Below are 14,762 nucleotides of genomic sequence, written 5' to 3'. Positions count from 1 at the left end.
TCTTTTTACAGGAAAAATATTTAAAAAAAAAAAATATACTGACTTTAAAAAAAAAATGGATAATCAGATCAGTAAACTTTTTGAGAAATGTACTACTGAAACAAGAAACTGAAGGTGTAGTTATTCATGTTTTATGACACTAGATGGCGGAATACAACAATTTCTCCAAATAAATTGCACAGATTTAGAACTTTGGATACAGTTGTTTGGCTAAAATAACTTTTGATCATTTTCGATATTGGCTTATTATATTTTGACTACCCTTAAAGTTAAAACTAACTACATTTCCAGTCACAGTTTTGATGGGAAATGTCTGTTTCTAAATTTGTGAAAAAAATTACATAGTTTTGGAGTCGGAGATAAAGTTAGTAGAATTAAACATTTAACAGTAACTTTGACTAAACAATTTTCTTTGGTAAGCAAGTGCCTTTGCTATGTTACATTTGCTCATGGTACATCTAGATTTCTAGGCTAATACATTCGGGATAGTTTGCTAATAAATACATTTTTACCACATAGCAGCAGCGCAATGGGCCAAAAGCGTGTCACCCTGCATTCACACTGAAAGCATCACGGGCATCATAGGCAACCGGCTGCCATTCATTTTCTATAAAAACGCGCATCGAGAGGCAGCGGGAGCAGCGAGAACAGCAGAGGTATGGCAAGCCATAGGGGCCATAAAGAGAGCTTGATTTAGCCCGTTACCGAATAAAACACTGTTAAAGGGAACCCTGCGTATTAAGACATGTAGGTCTTAAAAGATAAATGTTGGTATCAATTATAACAATGTGATATAAAAAACCTTGTTGATGTCTTCGTTTTTATAAAATTTGAAAATATAATTTAACATGTAGGTCGCCATTGTTGTTTACATCGCAATGCACTCTGGGCAGTGACGTCACACGGTTGCACCTGCTGGCCCCCGTACACTGTTGTGACTGTTCAACGAGAAAATCCAGACGCTAAACATGTCATCTGTTCAGCCATTTCAATTTGAACCCGAGCGCAGGGTCGAGGAGGAGGACAACATTGAAAACCCATCTCAAAACGAGCCGAATGAAGACCAAGAAAGACGGGATGAGGCGAGAGTTGGACAAAACCGATGGTGTCTGTGCAGCAACTGCGTCTCGATGCCAACAGAGAAGGAGAGCGTTTGCTGTCAAGAGCTCGTGTTTTTGTATGCAGCTGTTCACGGTAAACTATTGTGTGATAAAACGTATTCCAATATCAATAATTTTGGAGATTATTAGCATCCACCGCTGTCCCTTTATAAATCATTAAGACAGTGGCGCCGCCCGCCAGGATTCAATTATACGCACAGAAACAGTCCGTCCACTGCTCTATACGGCTATTTTCAGAGTCTCACTCGACCTGAATATTACACTATCCATTAGGTAGAGGATAGGTTGGTTGGCTATTCAGAGTTCAATAAGTATTTCAAAGATCTTTTTTCCTCAAACAAAACTTTGCAGTGACAAATTGGATAACGTGCGCACGGCGCACTACACATGGTGACATTATTATGCACCTCCACACAGATGCAAACATAAACATTATGTCAACGCATCAGAAACACAGATGAAAACACAGCTAAACATTGAAGGTGACAGCGCACCAGAAACAGATGAAAACACAGCCAAAAAGGTGACGGCGCACCTATAAAAAAGTTAAAAAAAAAAAAAAAAAAAAAAAAAGTACAGCGCCATAAAGCATGAACTATAAAAACATCATAAAAGCACCATAAAACTCAAATAGGCAAACCGACCACACGTTTCAACTAGCAGATAGCCGATGCTACAATAAAAATCCCAGCCAGATGTGGCTCCACCAAAATGATCAGAATAGTCATTCAATTAAATAATGATGTTCTTGCCTATTTGAAGCGGTCTGCGCCTCCCGTTTCGTCAAACTCCCGGGCCAGTCGCCTCTTGTCTGTTATCAAACGGTGGACCCAGCACGTACCAAAAAGTAAATCCTTCAAAAAAATTGTACGCAAAGTGCGTACAGGATTCCGGCTGGCGGCGCCGCTGCATTATATACAGTTTAATGCACTGATAAGATGCGCACAACTTTGATCATTTTTGCAGATCTCCCGTGCATCACTGCACACGACAACTTTCAGCCAGTTTGCCTGAACCGAGACGTCTTATGGGCTGCCCTAGTCAGCCTCCACGACCGGGAAAGTGCTGCCCTACCAAATCGGAACCAGGTCCCCAATAGGTAGCCTCAAAACATCACCTCATGATCATCTTTACATCTTTACTTTTTTCATATTTTGTATTGTATAGAGTAAATTAATTTCATAGTAGTTGAAGGTGTGGTGAGTAAAGTGTATCATGTATTACATTGAGTTTGATTGCTGGCTATTTCTATCCTTTTATCTTTTCTGCCCAACAGATTATAATGAATGACATAACACCAAATAACGCCCTTAGATGTTTAGTTTGTGTATTTATTGCCAATAAAGAGAAGCGATATTACAAATCGGTCACCAAAGTAGGACCTCCCCTCTCACCCTCTCAGTTCATTCATAAAAATGCACGCAGGTGAAGAATGCCTGATAAATACTTCGTGCTGACGCACCACCACCATCATGTGACTCGCATCCCCATGTGACCCAGAATAAATTCATATGACATACACTAAAGACTACAAATATTAGCTGGCACCTACACATTTGATTGAATATCTATAGGAGGACCATGTTATTTTTCTATATCAGTAGTATTTTTTATTAGCTGCAATCAGTAACTTAAGTCCTCAGATGAAAACCCATAAAAGTAACTGAAATATTCATCTGAATTTTTAACTTTACTGTCCTAAACACTTTTGTAATTTAATACAGTGGAGGACTGAGGGTTGTGTTAGTTTACCTGTGCACACAATAGGCTATACTGTACAATTAAAATACATTTTACCTGTAGTGTTCCCTTTGTATGAAGGTTTCAGTAGTTTTACAGTTTAAGGCAAACGTGTTGTAGAATTATTTCATAATTTAATAGTATTTTTTAAATGAATGCTCTTGTTGCAGGTCTTACAGATATGCCGCATATCGTCAGTTTACATGGTGGATGCATGGCAGACTGGGGAGAAGAATCCGGAGGGTGATTCCATCATGTGCAGTTAAAAAAATAAGAAATGTCTACCCTGAACCAAGTGGAATCTATACAGGGTTTGAAGATGTAGATATTGATGATACAGAAGTAGATGAATCATGGAGAGATTTTAATAACTTTTAAACAGTTGAAGCCAAACATTTGAATGCATTCTATAAGGAGCACTTTAATTTCTTGCACTGTTTAAACATTTTTTTCTGTTACATTTACGCAGGGTTCAGCAAAGTCAAGTATAATAAAAAAACATGTTAATGTGAAAATGTAGCCTACACAAAAAAACGAAAAAAGAACAGTAGATCTGTTTTATGCTGTTTGAAATATGTCCTTGAATACAGACCCCTTGACTAGAATTTAAAATTAAAGGCAATGTGGATGTAAAAAATGCTGGTGTGTACATCATATGTTTGTAATGATGCAACTCAGTGTTTGTCACAGGATTTTGTGAGACTATGGTGGATGGACCTCAGACCCTCAAGGGCAGTGTTTCCCAAACTTTATTTTAGGGGTATCCACTTTTTTTTTTAAATGGCAAAACATTGCTACACAATGAGCTATTAACGATAAAAACGGCAATAAAACAAACATTAAACACACAAAACGTCTAGGTCATTCATGTGAAACACTGCAACTACCTGAAACGTGAGAACTGCTGTGTTTGAAAAATGATCTGTGATCTGGGGAGTCTGTCTTTTGGAGCCATGAGATGAGTTTCAGTCACTCTCATGTCCATGCCCTGGTCTGAATCTGACACAGAGGAGAGAACATCTACCACCATAGCTTTCATGTATCCATAGTCCTTCGGAACAGCCACTGGTCTCGCTCTGAATCTCTTGTGAACTTTGCTCCATGAGATTTTGAACTTTGGTTCACCGACGCTCTCCCCATCTTGGTAAACAGCCTGTTCAAAAACAGAAACATAGAAAAAGGTTAAATATATACACACATATATATGAGCATTAAATTTAACAATTAACATCACGACCATCTTCGCTTTGAGTGACAGCTCTCTGCACAGCTGCAAGGCTCCGACGGAGCTTTCCATGTGGGGAAATGGGGGCGTGGTAGTATGTTAATGATTGATAGCGAGTTTAGAATGATTATGATTCACTATCATATGACGGTGGTAAGAACAAAGCTGGCCGGTGCGCACTTGTCATGAATCCGACGGTGATTTTGCATGAGAACATATTTTGTGCGCAAAGTGCCTCACGTGTTTCATGATGATAAAGTGGTGGAATTGGACTGTAACTGCATTACATTATAAATGTATTTGTCCAGCTTTAATCTGATGTGTCCTCATCAGATTAAATTTGAACAAATATATTTATAATGTAATGTAATTACAGTCCGATTCCACCACTTTATAATCTATTAGTTTGCAAGTTTAGTTGCAAGTTTGCAATACGTTTCAAGTGATCAGGTAGTGAGGTACAGTATTTTGCATGATATCCAGTGACACAAAGGAGAGAAATATTGATAGTTCACCCACCTGTTCCCTGTTTGTATTGTTGTTATGATCCAGAGCAGCAAGCATGGAAGCATGGATCATCACATCATGTCCGAAATGTGTTCTCTTTGGAAGGTATTTGAGGTACATGGAGTGGTATACCTGAAACAAATTTGAATAAACAAAAATAGATAAAAAAGTTTGTCACATCCTGCCTTAAAAATACTTCCACATTATATTATAAGGTGAAACCTTTTGCAACATTTCGGTATTTGAACATACCTCTAGTGATGTTGTGTGGATGCACTTTGTCAGATGACCCAGATCTTTCAAAAGCCGCTTGTCTTTTACAGTCTTCACAAGTGCTTTGTGGGCTTCAGATCCTGGCTGTAACCAAAGCTTGCTTCTCTGGCTGGTCTCATCCAGTGGCTCGTGAGCACAGCGGTGGTAGTGTCTGTTCCCTGGCCAGTCGTGTCTGTTGGTAACATGGTGTATCACTGACACCCACTTTTCTTTCAAGACCTCAGCATCACCCCCACAAGTCTGTGCACTCCACCAGAGATGGTTTATAATGGATGGAATCCACTCTGCCAGGCCTTCACATTCCCTCCTTTTAGCTGTAGCGCCCAGCTTTTTTGACACTCCCTTTACCACATGCCAGGGATCAAATTCATGGCATTTTTCTGGATTGGAGACCCTCATTTCTTTCACAATTTGTGGATGCCTGTCAGTGGAGATTGTTGAGACCTTCACTCCATTTTCTTCAATGTTTGTAAGAGCTTCCTTAAAGCCTCTTATTTCCATGGTATTAGAGCTTGAAACTTGGGTGCAGCTTATTACCTTGAAGTCCACAACCTTTTGACTCTGCACATCTAAAAAAGTGTACGTGCAGTACTTGGCTGAATGGCCCGGTGAGTCGCAGCGGCCATCTCCACACAGTACAACTTCTTCTTGTGATTTCATGCAGGTTAATACTGCACTCTGCTCTTTTTCCCATGTTTTTCCAATAACAGGAAACACAAAAGTCTTCCTCAGTCTTGTGTATGTGTTTTCAGATATTGTCTTGAGGTTCATGTTTGTACAAAAACGTTCAAATTTAGCAAAATGGATGCCACTAAAGAAAACTGATGCTGTCAAAAGCAGGTTTCCTTTCCCCCTGATCCCGCTCAGAGTAGGCTGGGACTGCCACCTATAACTACAGCCATTTGCACATGTGAGCTCTAGTGTCAACTGTGATCCTTCATTTTGCAGTTCTTTCACATCTTCCTGATCAATCAGGGAACCACACTTTAAACAATACTGAAGTAGTTGTTTTAACTGTTCCTCACAAACTAGAAAAACTCTGTCTTCTGTATGAGTGTCAGTTGAAGCATGTGATTCCTGGGTGCTTTGAGAGGGCTCAGATGAACTTATATTGTATTCAGGATCATATTGTTTGTCCCGTGGCTGACGGTCCTCACTAAATTCATTTTCTGAAGGGAACAGATCCAGGGACTGAGTGTCCTCGCTAAATTCATCCTCTGAAAGGAACAGATCCAGGGACTGGGTGTCCTCTTCTTGTGTATTCAGCTCTTCTGTGTAAGCGTGGTCCTTGGCAATAACTTTGTGCGCATCAGCTGGCCACTGTACCGCTGCATCTGACGTGTCTGCATCTGTCTGAGTTGCTGCATCGGTCGTATTTTGAGAACACTGTACACTTACGGACCGCAGAACTGTCTGAAGAGGTGGGTTCTCGGCTTCCTCCGTGATAACAGTTGTATCCGATGATGTTCCTGCAGCAGCGGTAGCTTCCTCCGTGATAACGGTTGCGTCCGATGATCTTCCTGCAGCAGCGGTAACCGTAACAGGAGCGGGTTGTTTGAACTGCAGCGCGTCCAGCATCTCTTGTCTTTGGCGCTTTTTAGCACGCTTTTCACTCGCTTCCCGAGGCCGTTTAGATTCCTTATGAGGGAAAATTGTCGGCACAGCATTTGGTTTAAGTTGTAGTCTAAACCCAGCCGCTCCGGTGAGCTCTTTCATCAGTTGTGGCCGGCTAGAAGACTCAAATGCATCAGGAGAAAAATGGCGAGAACACAAGCGGGGGTCTTTTGGAAGTTGTGTCCGTCCGCAGGCATCTTCCCACTGCTTTCTCCTCTTTTTGTCAGTAGGAAAGCAGTGACAACTCACCTCACTCCCCTTGTTGCCTTTTGACTGAAAATTACACCCAAACGCACAGCAATGTGGCATCGTTCGGATGGTCCCAGTTAAACTAACGGGGCTTATCTTCCCAGAGCCACCGTCGTACGTCATCGCCCCCAGAGTGCATTGCGCAGGTAAAACATGGCGCCTCCCATAGGTCAGAATATGTGATAAACATTGTAGATTTTTAAAGCAATAAGATTATTTTATGTGTTTCTAACAACATATTTTAGTATAAGAGAACAATTGTGGCTAATTAGGGACTACATGTCTTAATACGCAGGGTTCCCTTTAAAAACGCTGTTTTGAGCACAAAAAACGCCGTAAAAAGCGGCGTTTTATACGAGTCGCATAAAAAACGCGCGTTTCCGAGTGTCTTTGAACGCCGCTTTTTACGCGCGTTCAAAGACGCTCGTGACAATGACTCTGGAAATATGATATTAAGGTGGAAAAGTTACATAGTGTCGCTTTAACTCAATCGAAAATGTAATAAAATCACTCACTCACTCATCTTCTTCCACTTTATCCGTTCCCGGGTCGCGGGGGCAGCAGCCTCAGCAGGGATGCCCAGACACTTCCTCCAGCTCTACCCCCCACGTCGAAGGCCTCCGACACCACCCTGTAGGTGGTGGCACTGGCCAGCCAGTATAAGAAGATGGCCACTTCTATGTGCTTTCCCCAGCCGTGCTCCTTGTTGTAGCGGAGGGACTGGATGAGGGCTCCCACACTCTGCCTTGACAGGCGGAAGTCTCTCTGCAGCTCTCCCTCTCCCAGGTAGAGGCGCATTACTGGGGTCTCAGCATTCAGCTGTGAGTAATGCCCTCGACGAGCATGCTGTTGGAGTGGGGGCAGTGTGTTTAATTAACTTTCTATTCTGTGTTTTTACTTTATAACTATACTTTTAGAGTTCACCTTTTCCAATAAACTGTTCTCTAACAAAGTTGTTTGTCACAGAATATTATTTATTGACTTATCTGACAGTATTTGGATGTTAGCTTTGGAGTTTACCGCTTTACTTAGCCTTAATGAGATTAACCCTTAAAGAAAGTTTGATATACTTACATGGGACACATGTGCACAAAGGATGGCCAACCTATATCGCCACCTGCGCCTCCTTAGGGCCACATTATAATCTGACATTTCTCTCTTGTTTCTACTCTCTGTACTGTCTGTTGTCGCTACTCTCTCGTCTGTCTTTTGTCGCTCCTTTATAGTCTATACCCCTACTGTGCACGTGATATTAATTTTATTATGTTTTATACCAAGTACGTAGAGGTGCACTAAATAAAGACCCAAACATATGTAGCTTAATGACATGTAATAAAATGAAATTCGATTGACTGATGTGTTCATTTTAATACATTTATTAGAATTGTGACAGCCTTGATGTGCCAACAGATCAGCAGCGCTGCTTCTGGGGCGCCAGTGAAATCTTGAAGCTTCACTTTATATTCAGACAAACTAACGTGACAGATACAACTGTTAGATTTCATCCATTAAACCAACATTTATTTTCCTAAATGGTTTATTTCAGCCAGCGGTGATGCTCCACAGAGCTGCAGGTTTCTCCCCGGGACGACAGCGCGGGTTGACCCAGCGAACGCGTCTGTTCTCCGGCCGTGAGCTGCTGATGCGGCCGGACCGGCGGCTCTTTTGATCCCCGGAACATCGGATCAAATTTCTTAACAGGCGTTATTTGGATAAACTGAGCCCAGGTTGGGGATCTTAACGGTTACTTTTACGCCTGAAAAGATGTTAAAACGTAATAAAGTGGCATATTAACAGCGCTACAGCTGAAATTAAAACAGCTTCTAGTCTGCTTTTAAATCTCATCTTTCGCTGACGTTTTGGTGCGAAATGCATTCTGGGATACACTGTAGCACACTGCTGTGTGAACGGTCTGCTGGAGCAGCATACTGAATCGTTCATTTAGTAGGCAGTATACAGTGCATACTTTGCAGTATGTAGCATATAGTGCGGTAGTGTCCGAATTCGGAAACGGCCTATATGCACTTTGTTCCCTCCGGTTCTGCAGCGCATCTTTAGCCCCGCCCACTGCAGGCGTTGACAGCATGGTCGACAGTGCATGCTGCTTTCAGTGTGAATCTACCAAGGAGCACGATGCAGGCATCAGGAGATTTTTGACGCTTTCAGTGTGAATGCAGGGTCAGTGTGTGAGAAGGTGAGAAACCCCTCCCCTTCTCACCACCACCGTCGGGCTTTGTAAATGTATGGTGTGTGCCGGTGTTCTGCCAATCCTTGCTACCTGCAGATAAATGCTACTTTGTGGTTCTGCGCATGCGCACAGTGGATTTTCAAAGTTTGATTGCCACGTCCATCATTTCTTGTAAAATTGATAACAGCCTTTTATTATTTTAATATCGCTGATTATGGCTTACAGTTTAAGATTCCCAGAATATTCAAATTTTTTGAGATAGGATATTTGAGTTTTCTTAAACTGTAAGCCATGATCAGCAATATTAAAAGGCTTGCAATATTTCAGTTGATTTGTAATGAATCCAGAATGTATGACATTTTTTTTTAATTGCATTATAGAAAATCACAATATTCAAATTTTTTGAGACAGTCCTGTAGAAAGAGAACAATGTCCGCACATCTAAATGAGCTCCCACAAAAAACATTTATTTTAGCATGACGTTTCAAGCCACATTGCTCTTCCGCAGTAACTTAAGCGGACATGTTCTTTTTCTTAATATAGAGAAAAGACATAAAATGAACATAGAATATTGGAAATACAGGAAATTGAGAAAAACTCTGAAGTGGTTCACGAAGCGGGGTCTTACACCCCCCACCCCACAAAAAAAAAAAAAAAAAAAATTACGTTTTGAGCACTCTCTGGGTGCTTTAGGAGGCATGCACCCCCCCCCCCCCCTGGAAATATTAAGCCGGATTTACACGCATCTCAAAAATGACCCCAGGATGGAAAAAAAACTTGTCATCATGGGGTCAATAAAATTGACATCCCTGCTGGTCTATATTATTGTCAAAACGTACGAACGTCAGTCCTCCATTATCCGACTGCTCATGAGCACTAGTGTAAGCTAGCATTCACATATTGACATTTTACACTGCAATGCAAAGACATAGATACATGATAACATTTGTCTGAGACACAGACACCGGACACAATATTAATATAATTATAATTCGGAACTCCGAAAGTGAGACAGTAATAAACTTATCTAGATAACTTACATCACAGTGCTCCCCCAGTCGTCAACTTCGCAGAAACAGCGCGAAGACCTCCCGCGCTCTCTCTATTATTTTTTATTTTTTTTGGAACGGCAGCCGGGAACCAACCAGTGACAGTGAAAATGGTATAGTCCACTTTAGGGGTGTCAGTCTGGGTGTGTGTGTTTTACCACAACCGTCTTGAATATGGAAAATGCAATACACTGTAATATTATTATTATTGAGCTTTATTTCGAATATGCAAATTAGAAAGAACAATACTAAAAAGTAAAAAAAAAAAAAAAAAAAAAAAAAAGACAAGGCAGACCTCGCAGATCCACCAGCATATTCGAAAGGGAGTAGGATTGAAGTATATACTTATCAGGTCCTACCCCCAAATCTTATATTCATTTTTCCAAAATAGCAAGAGAATCAATGAGCTTACTTATAGAACACAAAAAAAACATAATATAAGTCTATATATCAACATAAATATACATCCATTTACCAACATATCTACATATAACTATATATCCATATATATTAACAGAGATATATCCATACATAAATACTGTATGTATAATATATCACTATATATCCATATATATACATGGGTCAAAGACGAATAAGGATTTTAAAAATGGAAAAAAATGAAATTGGCTAAAAATACCCATTAAGTCACTTTCTATCTTTATCAGAGTGTTTTGTATATCACTCAACAACAGGAATTTGTTTTAAGAATGCAATAAACATTTTTCAGTGAATTATATGATTTCTCCCGTGGGAAATGTCCCCCCTGGGTAACGTAAATGGTTTTCAAAATTAATTAAAATTTCTATCATTGTTGGCATTTAAATGTTTTTAGATAATTATAGTTAGAGCTCAACAAATAATTACTTCTCAGAAAACAACATTTTTATCAGAATTAATGTAATATATTTGGACATAGTGAAATGGCTTCATTCGTTCCTGTTTGTCACACAATATTTAGTGCCAAAAAGAGAAAAAAGATGGAAAATGTCTTAAAGATTTTTCACAGTGTAAGTAAAAGGGTTGTTATTGTATCCTCACCTAAAAAAACACAATCCTGTAATATAATATGAAATTTGGGTTGAATTATTTGACTGTGTCATTGTTACCCAGAATGACATGCTGTTAGCCAGGAATGACCACTGCACGATTTCAGTGTCAAGTATTTCATTAAAGGCTGTTTCAGGAACATAATTTGTAACCAACATAATACAAAGAAACTGAGAACTGTTAAAAGATCTGAAAAAGTGATTTCTTCTTTTTTTTAAAAAAATCTTTAATTTCATGCAACAATGTAACAGCGACGTAACTATAAGAAAACACGTTCAGTTGTTTGTAACAGCATAGCATCAAAACATTCAAACAAGCTTTTTGTTCAACAATGTCAGCGTTAAAGTCACCAAGTGACCAAGTCATTTGCAATGTTAAAATATTAAAATGTTAAAAAACTAGAGTTGATTTTTCTGAATGTAACAATAGATAATCACTTAAAATGCCATGGATTTGATTTCACAATAAACTCACCTAAAAACAACAAATCTTTCAAAGTTTCAGTTAAGTAACTGAGTTATTTATAACAACTACATTTTTAGTCTAATACAGTAAACCAAACTTTTCTTTTCATAAACCTGTTAATGAATTAAACTTTAAAGCAAACAATTGAAACTGCATTTTTTTTCTTGGATATCTTTTCTTTTATCACAGCCTGAGGGAGCGGAGCAGGTGAGGTGAGCTACCAAAAACTTTGGAAGGTTTTCCAGTCAGAAGGAGTCATCAGCTGTATAGTTGTCTGGGGCTTTGATTTGGATTTATCTTTGTAGTACCTAGAAATAAAACAAATGACATGGTATACAGGTTTGATAAATTACCAAGATGCCGATGCTCCAGAAGAAATGTGCCCTACCATAAACATCACATCACATTGCTTAACTAACATATTTTGCGAACAAGTGTAAACCTATTTTCTAATTCCTTTTTTAACTGATCTGCATAATCACTTTACTAAATCACAATAACTTTCTCTCTTTTTCTCAAGATACTCAGCCCTAGCTTGTGGCTCAGCATTCTTCCTGGCCCTGAAAAGTCTCTGCCTTCTTTATTAGACAGTGGCATCTGCAAGGACAAAACTGACCCTTAAACATCATAAGCTATACTAAAACTTTATCAAAAAACATAAAGATTAGTTCAATATATATATATATATATATGTAAAAGATATTTATTAGATAGCACAGTTGAGAGAGACAGGAAACGGGTAATGTCCTGTGGTGCTATCATTGAAAAAGATAACAAAAAATGTCATAAAAGTTCCAAAATACATAATATTGCCTCATTAATCGTTTAATTAATCATTAATAATAATAAAAATATAACATTACAACATCAGTCAATGCCTAAAAAGCTACAGATACTGATAAAAATCTGAATTGATTTACATGTCCATCCTGGATAACAGAGGACATGTCCTGGGTAACAGAATATCTTTGTTATCCAGGGAGGACATATCGTTATCCAGGGGGGACAAAAAAACAAAATTTCCTTTATAATCAGGCACTAACTGGGTCTACTATATAAAATATTAGCTTAATCTTCAACACATCAATGTCATATTTCGCATGAAATAGGTCATTTAAAAAATAAAAAAAAATAAAAAATATTTTATTAGCGTTATCCAGAAAGACAAATGATTTGAGGACGTCAGGTACGACCGACCGAAAAGGTAAAATATCAACATTTTAAGAGAGACTTACTGACCTTGTGCTCTGTCTTGGTCTTGGTCCTTCGGGGTCTGTTGGCTGATGCAACACCCTGCAATATGACTATCCACATCCAAATATGGTCATATATTGCCGCTTTAAGTGTGTTACCCAGGAGGGACATTTGGGAATCCAAAAGTAGCAAGTATTTCTTGAATAAAAATGTAAATAAGCTTAGTGTTGTTACTATATTTGTAGGTGTCATTACAAACATCAACACAATTATGCCCCAGTGCATAATTAATGTTTTTATTAAGATTTTTGACATTTTTACCATATTTTTGTACATAGATTTTAAGCCCGGACGTTATCCAGGAGGGACAGTTTTGTACTTTTGAGCTAAATAGCTCCTTGAATTTTCACTTCTTATAGTAAATACTCCTGTGAATAAGTAAAGTGGGTAGAGTTGAGTAACAAAATGTAGTGTTTTAAAATTTTTATATATTTTTAACATTATAAATATGCTTCGGACACCAGAATTGACATGCCGCGTCTTTGACCCACATATATATAACATGTTTCCATAATATTAATTTATATATCTACACATATTAAATAAATCTATATATATATATATATATATATATATATATATATATATATATATATATATACATACATTTTTATTCACCACTGTATTTTGAGAAAAAAGTTTCTTTATATCTTTTTTTTAAAATTGTGATATGTTTTTACTTTGTTTTAGATCTATGCTCAGGCTGTTCCAAAGTTTTACCCCATAGGTAGACAGACAGAAGCTCTTCAGTGTTGTGCGTCTATTGATAATTTTGAAATTAAGTTGGCCCCTGAGGTTATAACCTCCCTCCCTTTCAAAGAATATCCCCTGTATATGTCCTGGTAATAAGTTATTCTTGGCTCTAAACATTAGTTTTGCTGTATTGCAATTAACTAGATCTATACATTTTTGTAATTTAGATTGTAAAAATAATTCATTTGTGTGGTCCCGGTAACCTGCATATTTATGACTGATAAGACAGATAAATGTTTCAACCCCCCCCCCCCCCCCCCCAATTTCTTATTTGTCCCTCCTTTAGGGGGGGTCAAGGTTGTAATTGGGGGGGTGGGGGTGTCAACCCCCCTGTAATTCGCACTATGTTTGATAATATTGGATGTTGAGTATTTGATCCTTCAAAATACACGACCCATGACATGAATTGCATTACACTTTGTGAACATTATACGATAAAGAGAAAAAAACTCTAAACAATTCTATGGCTTTATTTGACATTCATTCAGTCATTGGCCTTTATTTAACCAGGCAGGTCATTAAGAACAGTCTTATTAATGACGGCCTGGCTAGCGACAAGGACCACTTGGGGGGGAAAAGGAAGTGGTTTAGGGAGTAAAACACAGTAAAATTGTAGCTTTACAAAAAGGTAGAAAACCATTAGGTAGCATTTTTTGGCAAAGCAGCAGAAATTGGCAGAACACCGGCGTCGGGAGCGCTACGACTCACCTCCCCCACACACAACTCACCTGAAGCAGTTCTCTCCACACAATCATCCTGGCGGGTAGTGAAGTACCCACTGCTCGTCTCATTTTTCATCAATCCACAGTTGAAGACGCTAGTACAGTACACGGACTCTCAAACATTCACAGACACTGGCCTACATACATTCACCTGCACGTCTCCCAGCTCCGCAGTAGAAGCGCGCTGCAGGGGCTTTATGAGCCGGGGCGGGTGGGAATGGCCCATGGTGCCCAGGGGTGGTTGGTTTTTTGTAGGTTTATGTTTGCACTATAATAATTATATTAAATTGTATTAGATGTGCGGGCATTATATAAAGTGTTTAAAGTCTAATTATTATTGTTGATTATATTATATTTTGGGTGAGGTTATACAGCAGTTGGGGGCCTTTATGTCATCGGTGTTCCCCTCAGTAATGGTTTGCCCCAATTAAGTTTGGCAGGCTGCTGTACAGTACTTAAGGAAGCCTCATTCAGCCCTTTTCGGCTCTGAGTGGAGGTAGCTTGCTGCGAGGCTATGCGCAATGTGCAGTTTTGCATTTGCCCTCCGCTCTGCGT

The sequence above is a fragment of the Cololabis saira genome, chromosome 13, assembly GCF_033807715.1.
Source record: "Cololabis saira isolate AMF1-May2022 chromosome 13, fColSai1.1, whole genome shotgun sequence".
NCBI lineage: Eukaryota > Metazoa > Chordata > Actinopteri > Beloniformes > Belonidae > Cololabis > Cololabis saira.
Note: the sequence above shows the minus strand (reverse complement) of the source record.